Raw genomic sequence first — 15,670 nt, 5'->3', positions numbered from 1 at the left:
TTCATCAATTTACTTATAGCGTATTTTCACGTGCGAAAACATGGGGCGTAACATGAAGCTTATTTTGAAGTATAGCTCTACATTTTTCTGTAAGCTTAACCACTGAAACTTCTTCCAATTTTATTTTACTTGACAAAATTTCTTTAAGAAATTTAGCATATGCCTATATCTGCTTTAAAGCATATGTAAAAGGTATGTTAATGTAAAGTTGTTTTAAAATTTCTAGAAACTTTGAGAACTATTTATCAAGCTTTTCTCTTTTTAGATTTTAGGGATAGGGGAGGGGTACAGAGTAAGGATTTGACATCAATTCATTTTCTTGTTCCTTTTTGCCTTTATGTTTTTGTTCTTTTAGAAGTGCAGAGTCTCTTTTATTCTCACCTTCATTTACCTATTTCACTTCTTATGGCTTTCCTTGTCTATCTGCATATGGATCATCAAGAGTTTTACTTGACCACAGAGAGATGACTTTGAGGTGTTCATTTGGATTTTTCTCGGTGTTACTTGGTAGAGCACCTTTTATTTTCCCAGACATGAGGGTTGCTAATTGGCTCATCTGGATTTCCAAATTCTTGATGGTTGAATTGACTTTTAACTTTCTCGTCTGTAGCCTTAATGAATTTGTACATCATGTCTTTAAGGCTTTGTTGATGAGCTCTTTGGGGCTGTTGTTGATATTGCTGAAAATTTTGTTGCCCTCTATTTTGATTTTGAAAACTAGGTGGTCCATGCACCTATTACTTTTGATTAAAATATCTTTGAGGATTTTCAGCACCGTTTGGGTAACTGGTTCTATAACCAATAACATTTGCTTGTTCTTCATTTTCCGTTAAAGCTTGACACGCATGATTAGGATGATTACCTCCACAAACGTTACAGTTCTCATGTTGAGATGATGATTGAGAATTTACTTAACAAGCCTCAACTTTTTGTATCAGAGTTGTAATTTGTTGTGCTAATAAATTTCAAGCTTCAACTTGATTGACTCCTGCTGCTTTCTTAACAATCATTCTATCTGAGGGCCATTGAACAACATTTTCTGAAATTTCATTGAGCAATTGCATGGCTTTTGTACTGTTTTGCTCATTATGGATCCTCCCGATGCTGTATCAATTACATTTCTAGCAGAGGGTTTAAGACCATGATAAAAAAAATATAAGATATCAGGATCTTGGATACAATGGTGTGGGCATTTTCTTAACATTGCTTTTAATCGTTCCCATGCTTGGTATACAGATTCACAATTTGTATGCATAAAATAATTGATTTCTTATTTCATTTTAAATATTTTTGCAGGTGAAAAATATTTATTAAGAAATTTTCGAGTCATTTGGTCCCATATAGTGATTGAACCACTTGGTAGACTTCGTAACCATATTTTTGCTTTACCTTTTAATGAAAAAGGAAAAGGCCGCAACCTGATAACGTCTGTTGTGATTCCATTATACCTACAAGATTCAACTAATTAGATGGGTGTGAGGATCTTCACTCGCATTACCAGTAAACTGACATGACTGTTGAATGGTTTGAATCAAGCCTGTACAAATTTCAAAGTTGTTTGCTGTAATTGATGCTTTCCTCACACTTGATTCTCCTTCAAAATGATCCAGCCTTGCATAATCTCTGAGTATTCTGTCACGTCGTGGAGCCACCTCATCGAACTGTTCTTCCACTTGATGTGGTGGAAGTTGGTTATTGTTAAGCTCTTCATTCTCCATTTCTTCACAAGCTATACTTTGAGGAGATAATGTTTGTCTTTTCCCGCGCAAACGAAGAGATATTTCAATTTCTGGGTCATAACTCGCCAACTCTTTTGTAGAAGAGCGGGTCATAAACTACCTGAAATCCTTAAAGCAAAGATTTTTTTTTTTGAAAGAAAATCAAACTTAGTTCCTAAGATAGTACTAGTGACAATAAAAGGAAAAAAATGTACATATAAAAATTAAAATAGTAGTAATAATTAGTAGAACTAATGATAAGAAATAAAGTTTTTTTTTTAATTTATGAAAAGAGCTAGCTGATCTTAAAAATAATAGTATGACATTGTAGAGTAAAATAAAAATTAAAAAGATGGAAGAAAGAAAACAATAATAAATAGTAATATTGTTAATAAGAGAAAACTAGGAGAGAGAAAAAACGTAACTAGTATTAATAGTTACAGTAGTAACCACAAAAAAAAGACAACAACAATAATAATTATAATAATAGTAAGTTCTCAAATTAGTAACAAAATAATTAATCTGAAGTAGATGTTACCAATCCCCAGTAACGGCGCCAAATATTTGACGAGTGACTGGCGTGTATAAAATTTAAACTCGTACTCTGTCAAATTATAGTATAGAAAGATGTCGTACCTACAGAGATTGGTTTATCTATTCTACAGACGTTTATTATTTTAATTACTATTTGATAAAACTATGAAGAGTTGAGTTGTGAATTAACTAACTAAAAATGCATGAATAGAGCAATATAAAATATTTTATTTTCACAAATATAATAAAAAAGTGTTGGGATCATAACTTTACTTAATATTTCTATTATGTAACGACCCGACCAGTCATTTTGAGCTCTAGTGCATCGTTCGGCGGTTTGAGGCCTTGAGTAGTTTCACTTCAGGTATTATGACTTGTGCGCGTGATCAGAATTGAATTTTGTGAAGTTTGCAGTTGATTTGGAAATAAAACTCTCATTTCAGAAGCTTTAAGTTGGAAGAATTGACTAAGGTTTGATTTTTGAGTAAACAACCTTGGAATCGGGATTGGAAGTTTCCAAAAGGTTTGTATGATAATTTTGGACTTGGGCATTTGTCCGGATCGGGTTTTGGATGACCCGGGAGCGTTTCGACGCCTATTGTGGAAGGTTGGCGTTTTGGAAGAATTTCATAAATTTGGGTTAAAGTGCATTTCAATGTTATTAATGTCCATTTGGGATTCCGAGTCTGGAAATAGCTCCGTATGGTAATTCTGGTATTGAGAGCGTGTCCGGATGTGCATTTGGAGGTCCGTAGGTCATTTCGGGGTCATTTGGAAAAAGTTGAAAATTTGGATAATTTTGAGAAGTTTGACCGGGAGTGGACTTTTTGATGTCAGGGTCGGATTCCGATTTTGGAAGTTGGAGTAGGTCCGTAATGTCAATTATGACTTGTGTGCAAAATTTGAGGTCAATCGGACGTGATTTGATAGGTTTCGACATAGAATGTAGAAGTTGGAAGTTCTAAAATTCATTAAGTTTGAATTGGAGGGTGATTCATAGTTTCGATGTTGTTTGGCATGATTTGAGGCCTCGACTAAGTTTGTAATGTGTTTTGGAACGTGTTGGTATATTTGGTTGAGGTCCCGAGAGCCTCGGGTGGATTCTGGATGGTAAACGGATCGAGTTTGGGTCTGGAAGAATGCTGGAGCTGTTGTCATCTGGTGTAACCGCATCTGCGAGATTTTGGCCGCAGGTGCGGAGCCGCAAAAATAGCCAGGGGGTCGTAGAAGTGGTAGCTGGGTTGAGGGAGAAGGCCGCAGAAGCGGCATGCATGTGTGCAGAGGCGCATGCGCAGAAGCGCTTGTGGCCCGCAGAAGTGGGAGCGTAGGTGCGCTACCTTGGCGCAGAAGCGAGGGATGTCGGTTTGAGCTGGAGCCACATCTGCGGTGGGACTTCCGCAGATGCGGAGCCGCAGGAGCAGCTAGAAGGCCGCAGAAGCGGAAGGTCGTCTGGGCAGAAGGTTTTTATAAAAAACGGGATTGGCCCATTTTTCTCTCATTTTTCACTTGGTTGGGCGATTTTTGGAGAGCTTCAAGGGGAGGTTTTTATCATCTATATCAAGGCAAGTGATTCCCACCTCTTTCAAGTTAAATACTTGGTTTATATTTGGATTTAAGCATGGAAATTTATAGAAATTTGGGATTTTGAAGAAAAACCTAGAAATTGATATTTTTGCATTTTGACCACGAAATTGGACATGGAATTTGGAATAAATTATATATTTGAGTTCGGGGTGTTATGGGTAAAGTTTATTTTCGAAATGTTTTGGAATCCGGGAACGTGGGCCCGAGGGTTGCTTTATCGACTTTTCGAGCGGAGTTGGGAACTTGTTTAAATTGATTTGTTATGAGTGTTAGAGTGTATTTTTATGGGTTTGCACATTGTTTGGTTAGTTTTGGAGCGACAGGTACCGGTTTGAGGTGTTAGAGCGGCGTTGGAGCCGGTTACGAAATTTCGGAGCGAGGTAAGTCTCCTGTCCAACTCTATGAGGGAAAAACTACCCCTAGGTGATATATTTAATATGTGTAACTTGTTGTTGGGACTACGTACGTACGAGGTGGCGAGAGTCCGTACGTAGTCAGATTCATGTTATTGTTCGGGTAGACTTAGGTTTACACCATGCTATACTTGCACTATAGAGATTATCTTTGCTCGTTTAATTCTTTTATTTCGCATTATGACTTGGGACAAGGCATGCGTAGAGTGATAGACTCGTTATTGTAGAGACTTCACGAGTTTCATGATTTGTCACGAAATAATTATACTCCTCTTATGAAATTTTTCATTGAAAGGTTTTTCATTAAAGAAATTATAACTCACACATTTATTCATGAGTGGGGTCAAGGACCCGTTAAGCTTCTTACTCTAATGGGATCGGGCCGTTCACCTCGGCAGGATTTATGTACCATACTCTCATGGGAGCGGGCCATTAGCCTCGGCATGATTTAAGTACCATATTCTCATGGGAGCGGGCCGTTCGCCTCGGCAGGTTAATAGATGCATCTATGGTTCGTGTCGTTTGACCCTGGGCAGTGCTCAGATTATGATGGGATTGGGCCTTATGCCTCGGCATTTCTATAAAATATCCTCATGAAACCGTGCATAACATTTGTCAAGAAGACAGTGTATCTGTGAGTTCTTCCTGATTTGAAGTATAACAACCCATTTTGGAGAGGTCCACTATATATTTATTTATATGCTACGGTTGAGGAGGAAATTCGCTAATTGAGAGCTTGCGCCTATTGTAAAGAGGAGAATTGTACCACAGATTTATACTTGTTTATTTTATTTATTTACTCTGCCTCATATTTGTTCACCTCTTTACTGCACTTGATATTATTGGACCACGAGTGAGTGTCGATGTCAACCCCTCATCACTACTCCTCCGGGGTTAGGCTAGATACTTACTGGGTACACGTTAATTTACGTACTTATACTACACTTGCTGCACATTTTTGTGCAGGTACTTTTATGTCCGGTGGTCCTTTGGGCACGGAGACACGGATGATGCGGGGACTTGCCGCGAGCTGCATTTCAGGTTAGGACTCGTAGCCATCAGAATCTCCTCCAGGGTTATTTGTATTTTTCCTGTCTAATTTGCATTCCGGACAGATGTTGTATTTTATTTTACTTCCTAGTTGATGCTCATGCACTCGTGACACCGGGTATTGGGGGTACTTATGAGTTGTTCAGTATTGTAGTTAGGAAAATATTATCATTTACTCTGTAGTTTTATTTCTGATTATTTAATTGAAGGAAAATTTAGATTTCAAAATCCAAAAATGAATAATTAAGTTAAACTTTTATTGTTGGCTTGCCTGACAGTGGTGTTAGGTGTCATCACGACCTTTAATGAATTTTGGGTCGCGACAACATGGTATCAGAGCGTTAGGTTCACAGAGGTCTCACGAGTCATTAGCAAGCCTAGTAGAGTCTTGCGGATCGGTACGGAGATGTCTGTACTTATCTTCGAGAGGCTACAGGGCTGTTAGGAGCACTTCCTTTTCTTGATTCCTCATCGTGCGATTTGATTCCTTTGAGGCTTATGCCTTCATTTCTTTTCTATTCAATCTTATGCGACGTGAAGCGCTTGTTACCAATTGGGAATCGAAGAATTTTAATTGTACTGCAGAGGTGGTGCAGGATGTGTCTCCCTACGCATTCGAGAAAGTTATTATTGTCTTCTTGCGGAAGGGTGTTCTATCATTTCGGCTCAGTAGCTGCATTTCTGATGGTTTTGAGGCTATGCGCAGGTTGCCATGATATTCGTAAGTTGTTATCGCACAGTAATGATGTAATGATAGTGTCATGACCCAACCCGATGGGCCGCGATGGGCACCCGATATCTTACTCAACCGAGTACCAACATAACATATCTTTCGTATCATTCCATCATAGGTAAATGAACCGGAGTAAAGCATGAGGGAATAAACTTATACATATGACATACTGGCCTATAAGACCAAAACGATCACTCGTACAGTGAACATAGGCAGACAAGTCCATACAATCTTTCATATACATGACATCTATCTACAAGCCTCTACGAATACATAATTGTCATAAAGGTCAGGATAGAGCCCCACCATACCAAACAATACACATCTAAATCATACTTACCAAATAAGCAACTCCGGAGCAAATAGAGTGCACCAACATCTTCCGCTGAGCTGCTCGCCTACTTGGAGGACTCTCGACCTATCTATCGAGACATGCGGGCATGAAACGCAGTGTCCCCAGGCAAAAGGGACGTCAATACAAATAATGTACCGAGTATGTAAGGAATGAAAGTCAGTAAATAATAGACATGAAAGAAACATGGAGTAAAAGACTCGACATGTACGTCTGCATAGCTCTGTGAATCATTTCATTTTTATAATGTCATGCATATGCGTATAAATGTCATACCATGCATAGGTATATACGTTCAAAACATCATCAAGTGTCTGAGGGCATCCCATCATATCATTTAGGCCACTGTGGACAAATCATCAACGTATATCAGATGATCAGGTGGTGGTGCTTCTATAATGCCATAACCTTTTCCCATATCCCAAATACATATAATATACGCATATATAACGCCATCTGTTCATGGAACAATGTACATGTATAAATGCATGAAATGCATAAGAAATACGTTACTAAGATTTCTCGGAATATCATAAAATCAATATGCCTTTCGGATAAACTTTATCAAATATGTATTTTTCAGAGACCCATGAACAGAAGATATAATAATAATTCATATGAAAAATCAAGAATATAGATGCCCCTAGTACTTCTATGAATAGAGTCATTTATGAAAATTGTGTATTTGCTCGTTTCGTTTGTATCGTATTCATCATACCAAAAAAAAAGAAGGGATAGCCTGAACATACCTGAACAGATTCTCTTTTGCAAAAAAACGTAACGACGTATCGAAGTAGGGAAAAATTCGTATGATATTCTTAAGACAAATTGTATCGGTCTTTCTTTGAATTAGCATTTCACGTTGGACCTTGTAGCATTTCAGAGAATTTCACGTTGGACCTTGTAACATCATCCCTTCAGAATTTCATGTTGGACCTTGTAGCATTTCACGTTGGACATTGACATTTCTCTTTAATAATGTAGTAAGATGGTTCCTTTTATCAAAGAGAGTTGGCCCCACTTTGTATGGTGACTAAGCCAACTAAGCTCACTAATTTGCCACCTTAAAGTGTGACTTAAGAGTCACTTATTACCTACTCACTTGGCTGCCACGTTGAGGCATTTTAAGCTTACCCATAATTTTAATTAATTATCCACTAATCTCTTGATTAATTTGTTAAACTCCCACTAACCAATAATTACCAAATTATCCACATAATCAAGAATTATCTCAAGTTACTCAAAATACTACTTATTTTTAACACACTTTATACATCTTGCTATCATGGTCATGTGGTACCTTGAATGGCATTAATCCATAAATAGGGGGTATTATTGCTCGGACCGTATTTTATCCCAAAATGTCAAACTTCGACGAAACTCAATTTCTTTGATTTGCTTACCATCTAACCTTCAAAAAATTACTTATCACTTGTTTGAAATAGCATAATACTTATAATTCTAAAATAATCTCATTCCCGAACTTACGTCAATTAACTTACGACGAAACTTTAACGTACAAAAATGCGGGATGTAACATCTCATTTTCAAGCTTTCACCAATTTATTTATGGCGTACTTTCACGTACAAAAAAAGTATGGGTGTAACATTATTCCCTCCTTTGGAACATTTGTTCTCGAATGTTTATTGATGCACTTATCATTCTCATAACCCATAGCTCTTGCGAATATTGTAGTACTCCTCTTGCCATCTAGGCAACTGTTCTGTGAATGAATCTCAAAGGCCAGGGCATTCCTCCCTTTAGGCCTCTTTCTCACACCATGACTCGTGGTCAGAATCTTTCCAATCTTGTAACTGTCGCTACCTTTTATCATCCAGCTTGTACGACTCTGACTTTGTAAGTGCGCCTATGCGACTCCTCTCTCCTTCTTCCTCCAGTTTTTAGCCAATCTCTAGACCTCACTTTGTAAACATATACAGAGCTCAATAATATGTTCCTCTGGGCATCTATAAGTATACTGAAGTTCTTCGCTTGGTACTTTGTTGAACTTACGAATATTGCTATATCTTATTTCATAGATCCGTTTATCCATCCGTATGACTTTACTGCTCTAGGTAGGTTAAACTATACCATACTTCTTACTTCAATTAATTATTACTGAGGTCTGCGACCAACTCTAGGTTACTCTCGTTGCTTATCCTATATGCATAAAGCTAAGTCTTTTAACGCTTCTTCATTACTGTTCATCTTAAGACTGATGGCCTAATCTCATCTCGTACTTTGTATCTTTTATCCATCCATTGTCGATTCACCTCAATGTTGATCTTACAATCTTCCATTGATAACTTGAAACTTCTTACGTAATACATTGCCGCTAGGGCTTATGTTGCATCGAGGAATATTTGAAGTAATTTTCCTGATCCACTTAGGGGTGATACTATACTTCAATAATCGTATTTTATAGTATCCCAATGCAATTAACCTTACATGGGTATTTTAATCCCGTACAATTCATGAAATCCTCTTCAAGTCATTACTCAATCGAAGGCCCAAACGTCATCCTTTATCTATCACAATCACACCCTCATTCTACTACCTGGGCAGCATTTCATCTCTTCTAAAGGCTACTAGTCTTAGACTCCTTTGAGTTCATTCAGGCTATACTGAGCTTTCTATATCTTAGAGAAACCATCATCTCTCTTGTTTTCACTGGCTTAATCCCGAGGACTTATCCATACTTTCCCTTTCTTATCCTTACTCCTGTCTTCCTAAAACCTTGTCGCTTTACCATACTTTAGCTTGCGACCTACATATATCTATTTATATTGTTCGCAACCTTCCTTCAACTTGCTTGCACCATAGGTTTCCTTGTGTTATTCTGGAACATCAAGCGAGACATCATATCGTTTCTAACTCTTCTTTACTCTCGTAACTGGACCTCTCGATACCTAGAAATTATTGACTGGAAGATATGTCACTGACGACACCGCTATCATTCCCAGATAATGAATCCCTGCGCTTTTAGCCTTCTATCCGTAGTACGGACTATTCCCAACCTTCTGTATTTAAGTATCTCATATGTTATTCACTTTTACCTTACTTACCTTAAAATCTCACATCACATCTTCTATCTCTTTCATGACCTCCCTTTCACATAGGTAAAATTCATATTCACAACTTGAAGCTCTATTATAATACTTGCACCTCTGGTGCATACACAATCCGATGGAAGCTTCATACTGACTTCTTATAAGGCTGGTACTTTTCTAAAAGGCTTTATCGTAGAGCCGTTATAGAATATGGTTGTTGTGTTATCTCTCTTGTACCTCTGATAGTAAGAGTCATTCTGCAATGTTCTCAATCATGATGTCTATAATTATTTGGGTCCATTAATCAGACTCGTGATTTACTTGGTTGACGTAACTCTTTAGTTTCCTCTTCCTTCTGATCAGCCTTTATGTAGGCTTAAGCTATCTTCCGATATGTGACTCCTAGTATTAGTGAGTACTTTAGCCTTTCATGGGCGCTATGGAATATCCATGATACAATCCTTTAACAATTCAATCCTTTGTCTATGACCCGGGCTCAATTCTTCCTTCTAACTTATACCGGAACCTTCTACGGCTGTATGATTGTCAACATATATGATGTATGGATAATACTCTGAAATCTTAAGGGCGTTCATAACGTAACTAGCTCTGGATCATTGATCGAGTAATTCCTTTCATTCCATCTCAGCTTTCTTTAAATGTTGGCAATTACTTTTCCTGGTCTTTCTACCCCCTTGTTGCGTACATAATTAGCTTATCTTAGTTCCCACGCATGCCAGAATTTTTATGCAGCACATATGGTCTCGAATATTACTTTTGATTTTTACTCCTCGTTCATTAGTCACGGTGGGTGCCACTTTCTTTTGGAGTGCATATAATTTTGTTGTGAGACTGTTGTTACATGACCATTTACTTTTTAGGTCACTATGCTTAGGTTGAAGCCTTCTTCCTTATTTCCTCAGCTAGTCTTTCATTGTAGTACTTAGGGAGGACCTTCTGATTCTTGCAAGGCTGCGAGCTTATTACATCGTTTATCCGGCAAAAGTTTTGATGTTCTTTCTTACTGGTAATTATCCTTACTTATTTACCTTCATGCCCTTGTGTCTGTAGGGTTGCTTCTGAGCTGATATTTTGATTGTCTTCCCAGTGGCACTCTCTTTTATCTCCGTAACCCTCACACGGTACCTTTACTACCCCAACTTCTATCTTAATATTTCTCAAGGTTACGATGTCATATCTGCGAGACTGAATGCCTCATGTTGGGGTTCATTATGTTTATCTTGCACGATCTGTTGATTTGTCAGTATCCTCTTGTCTAGCCATAACTAGGCCTTTCCTGAGTCAACTACTGACTACTCGTTGGCCTATTCTCATATCAGTATTCCGCGTAATCATTCTTGGGTTATTTCTTTTGTCTTAACTTACCATTCGCACTGGCTCCTTATTTATCAAAAACATCCCGGGCCGGAACCCTTACTTTCTCTCCTTGATGTCACGTCTGCATAATGTTTTGGAATCATAGCATATCTGTAGGCTTTGAATAAGTGCATTCTCATCCCTTTCTCATTTTTATAGCATTCTTCCTTTACCATTCCGTAGTTACTAGAACCACTTAATTCGGACTTCATGCCACATCACTCCATATTCCCTCCTTTAGGGGAGTACTAAAATCTAGAGCTACGACGATATACCTATATATGTTTTATCTCTTTATCTTTGTTGTCTTTTCACATCATTGACAATCCTTACTCGCCTTACGGTAATCGTTTTGTACCAAGGATAACAAAATTCCTTACTCGCGAGGGTGACACTTAGTGTAACTGGCACATACCGTCCCTTAAGCTGAACTTTGCTCACATTGCTTGCTTTAGGGAAGCGTTTAACTGAATGACCATTCTCTGAGTTTCTCATGAATCTTCTCATGTTGTCCATTCTATTATCGCCGGAATGAAATCTAAAATTCTCATGATGTCGACCATTATCAAATCATCCAATCCCTAATTCATGTTTAGTTTATCTTGTTCATCAGCCCATACTGATTTCTATTACTCTAGGGTCTAACTTTTCCTCTTGGTAATCGAGTTAGAGTCACAAACTTATTTTTCGAAATGAGGATACAACTTTATGGCCTATACTCTTTTGTTGCCTCCAGGCCTGGCACCTCTCATCCTTTCCTTCCCTCGATTATAGACTATGTAATAATGTCATTTCATTTTTTTTCCACCATTGTCATCCATGAATAACATCTTATTCATAATGTTTAATTAACTCTTTTCTCATTTCCTACTAATATTTATCTCTATCACTTTATTCTGAAAATACGAACAAGATATTCTTCTGCTCTTATCCCCCTTGCTCCATCCATTGGCTCTTCGAGTTGCCTAACATTCTCTCTCTACTAGGTACGGGAGCCATACTAAGATAATATTTATCACTTCCAGGCTTCCAGTGCCCGTCTTTGTAGTACTCATATCTAGCTGCACTATTTTAGAGTGCACCATCTGGGTGTCTCACAAGGAGATATATTAGCATATTTGCACTATCCTTCGGAATTGTCAACTAACACAAATAATCCATTCACCATTTTGGGTTACTCTATCCCCAGCCGAATCCTGATATCCCGTCCTTTTTTTTAAACTACTTCTGATAACCCCCATAGGGCATAACTGGAATGTGTATGACCAATTGTACATACCTCTGCTACTATTGAAGGTAACTCGAAATGCTTATATCTCTCTGCTTGAGTTGAAAATACCGATAATCTTCATTAACTGGGTACCCCGTACCCTTTTTCACATTGCTTCTTTTACTTACTTGAACTTATGTCTATTTTCTGATTCTCTTATTCCTTTTTACCGCAGGGGTGGATAGATATTCTTGCCTTAAGGCTCTTTATCAAGAGGCTTACATGTCTTAGTACACATATGATCTGCTAAAGGCCTCACATTTACGCATCATAAGTATGATGCAAAATCGAGTGCCTCTGGCTTAACTCTTCCACAGCCACATGCAATCTCTTACCAACTATCTTTCTAATGTAGGCATCGTCGTATTATGAATAAGATAGAGTTTAGGAAATTGAGTTCTTACAACTGAGCTCTACCACACGATCTAGAGTATGAAGAAAGAGTGACAATCATAAATGCCATGTAGCCTCCTACTTATAAGTGTGGTGCACAACACACCCATAAACAAGACTCTACTAGACACGGCTTGTAGACTTCCTAGGATAGAACTGGTCTTATACCACTTTTGTCATGACCCAAACCATTGGGCCGCAATGGGCACCCGGTACTTTACTCAACCGAGTACCAACATAACGTATCTTTCATATTATTCCATCATAGGTAAATGAACCGGAGTAAAGCATGAGGGAATAAACTTATATATATGGCATACTGGCCTATAAGACCAAAACGATCACTCGTACACTGAATATATTCTGACAAGGCCATACAATCTTTCATATACATGACATCTGTCTACAAGCCTCTAAGAATACATAATTATCATAAAGATCGGGACAGAGCCCCGCCATACCAAACAATACACATCTAAATCCATACTGACCAAACAAGCAACTTCGGAGCAAATGGAGTGCACCAACATCTTCCGCTGAGCTGATCGCCTACTTGGAGGACTCTCGACCTATCTATCGAGACCTGCGGGTATGAAACGTAGCATCTCCAGGCAAAAGGTACGTCGGCACAAATAATGTAGCGAGTATGTAAGGAATACAAATCAGTAAATAATAGACATGAAAGAAACATGGAGTAAAAGACTCGACATGTACGTCTGCATAGCTCTGTGAATCATTTCATTTTTATAATGTTATGCATATGCATATAAATGTCATACCATGCATAGGTATATGCGTTCATAACATCATCAAGCCTCTGAGGGCATCCCATCATATCATTTAGGCCACTGTGGGCAAATCATTAACGTATACCAACTGATCAGGTGATGGTGCGTATATAATGCCATAACCTTTTCCCATATCCCATATACATATAATATATGTGTATATAACTCCATATGGTCATGGGTCAATGTACATGTATAAATTCATGAAATGCATAAGAAATATGTTACTAAGATTTCTCGGAATATCATAAAATCAATATGACTTTCGGATAAACTTTATCAAATATGTATTTTTCAGAGACCCATGAACAAAAGATATAATAATAATTCACATGGGGAATCAAGAATATAGACGCCCCTAGTACTTCTATGAATAGAGTCATTTATGGTAATTGTACAATTGCTCGTTTCGTTTGTATCGTATTGATCATACCAAAAAGAAAGAAGGGATAGCCTTAACATACCTGAACCGATTCTCTTTTGCAAAAACACGTAACGGCAGATCGAAGTAGGAAAATATCCGTATGATATTCTTGAGAAAAATTGTACTAGCCTTTCTTTGAATTAGCATTTCACGTTGGACCTTGTAGCATTTCAGAGAATTTCACGTTGGACCTTGTATCATCATCCCTTCAGAATTTCATGTTAGACCTTGTAGCATTTCACATTGGACATTGACATTTCTCTTTAATAATGTAGTAAGATGGTTCCTTTTATCAAAGAGAGTGGGCCCCACTTTGTATGGTGACTAAGCCCACTAAGCTCACTAATTTGCCACCTTAAAGTGTGACTTAATAGTCACTTATTACCTATTCACTTGGCTGCCACGCTGAGGCATTTTAAGCTTACCCATAATTTTAATTAATTATCCACTAATCTTTTGATTAACTTGTTAAACTCTCACTAATCAATAATTACCCAATTATCCACATAATCAAGAATTATCTCAAGTTACTCAAAATACTAGTCACTTTTAACACACTTTATACATCTTGCTATCATGGTCATGTGGTACCTTGTATGGCATTTGTCCATAAATATGGAGTATTATAGCTCGGACCGTATTTTATCCCAAAATGTCAAACTTCGACGAAACTCATTTTCTTTGATTTGCTTACCCTCTAACCTTCACGAAATTACTTATTGCTTGTTTGAAATAGCATAATACTTATAATTTCAAAATAATCTCATTCCCGAAATTACGTCGATTAACTTATGATGAAACTTTAACGTACAAAAATACGGGATGTAACATCTCATTTTCGAGCTTTCATCAATTTATTTATGGCGTACTTTCACTTACAAAAAAAGTATAGGTGTAACATTATTCCCCCTTTGGAACATTCGTCCTTGAATGTTTACTGATGCACTTATCATTCTCATAACCCATAGCTCTTGCAAATACTGTATTACTCCTCTTGCCATCTAGGCAATTGTTCTGTAAATGAATCCCAAAGGCCAGGGCATTCCCCCCTTTAGGCCTCTTTCTCACACCACGACTCGTGGTCGGAATCCTTCCAATCTTGTAACTGTCGCTACCTTTTATCATCCAGCTTGTACGACTCTGACTTTGTAAGTGTGACTATGCGACTCCTCTCTCCTTCTTCCTCCAGCTTTTAGCCAATCTCTAGACCTCACTTTGTAAACATATACAGAGCTCAATAAGATGTTCCTCTGGGCATCTATAAGTATACTGAAGTTCTTCGCTCGGTACTTTGTTGAACTTACGAATATTGCTATATCTTCTTTCATAGATCCGTTTATCCATCCGTATGACTTTAATGCTCTAGGTAGGTCATACTATACCATAACTCTTACTTCGATTAATCGTTACTGAGGTCTGCTACCAAACTACAGGTTAGTCTCGTTGCTTATCCTATATGCATAGAGCTAAGTCTTATAACGCTTCTTTATTACTGTTCATCTTAAGACTGATGGCCTAATCTCGTCTCGTACTTTGTATCTTTTATCCATCCATTATCGATTCACCTCAATGTTGATCTTACAATCTTCCATTGATAACTTGAAATTTCTTACGAAATACATTACCGCTAGGGCTTATGTTGCATCGAGGAATATTTGAAGTGATTTTCCTGATCCACTTAGGGGTGATACTGTACTTCAATAATCGTATTTTATAGTATCCCAATGCAATTCACCTTACATGGGTATTTTAATCCCGTACAATTCATGAAATCCTCTTCAAGTCATTACTCAATCGAAGGCCCAAACGTCATCCTTTATCTATCACAATCACATCCTCATTCTACTACCAGGGCAGCATTCCATCTCTTCTAAATGCTACTAGTCTTAGACTCCTTTGAGTTCATTCAGGCTATACTGAGCTTTCTATATCTTAGAGAAACCATCATCTCTCTTGTTTTCACTAGCTTAATCCCGAGGACTT

General features: G+C 37.8%; 1 non-coding gene across 1 annotated transcript; it reads left to right on the top strand.

Moving 5' to 3' along the window:
• Window positions 1-1,175: 1,175 nt before the first annotated feature.
• On the top strand, window positions 1,176-1,282 carry LOC142180551 (small nucleolar RNA R71). The gene has a single exon (XR_012709168.1). It is a non-coding gene; the product is annotated as a small nucleolar RNA R71 (small nucleolar RNA).
• Window positions 1,283-15,670: the final 14,388 nt, after the last annotated feature.

This window comes from Nicotiana tabacum, chromosome 4 (genome assembly GCF_000715075.1).
Source record: "Nicotiana tabacum cultivar K326 chromosome 4, ASM71507v2, whole genome shotgun sequence".
Classification (NCBI taxonomy): Eukaryota; Viridiplantae; Streptophyta; class Magnoliopsida; order Solanales; family Solanaceae; genus Nicotiana; species Nicotiana tabacum.
Note: the sequence above shows the minus strand (reverse complement) of the source record. Positions and strands in the feature narration are given on the sequence as shown.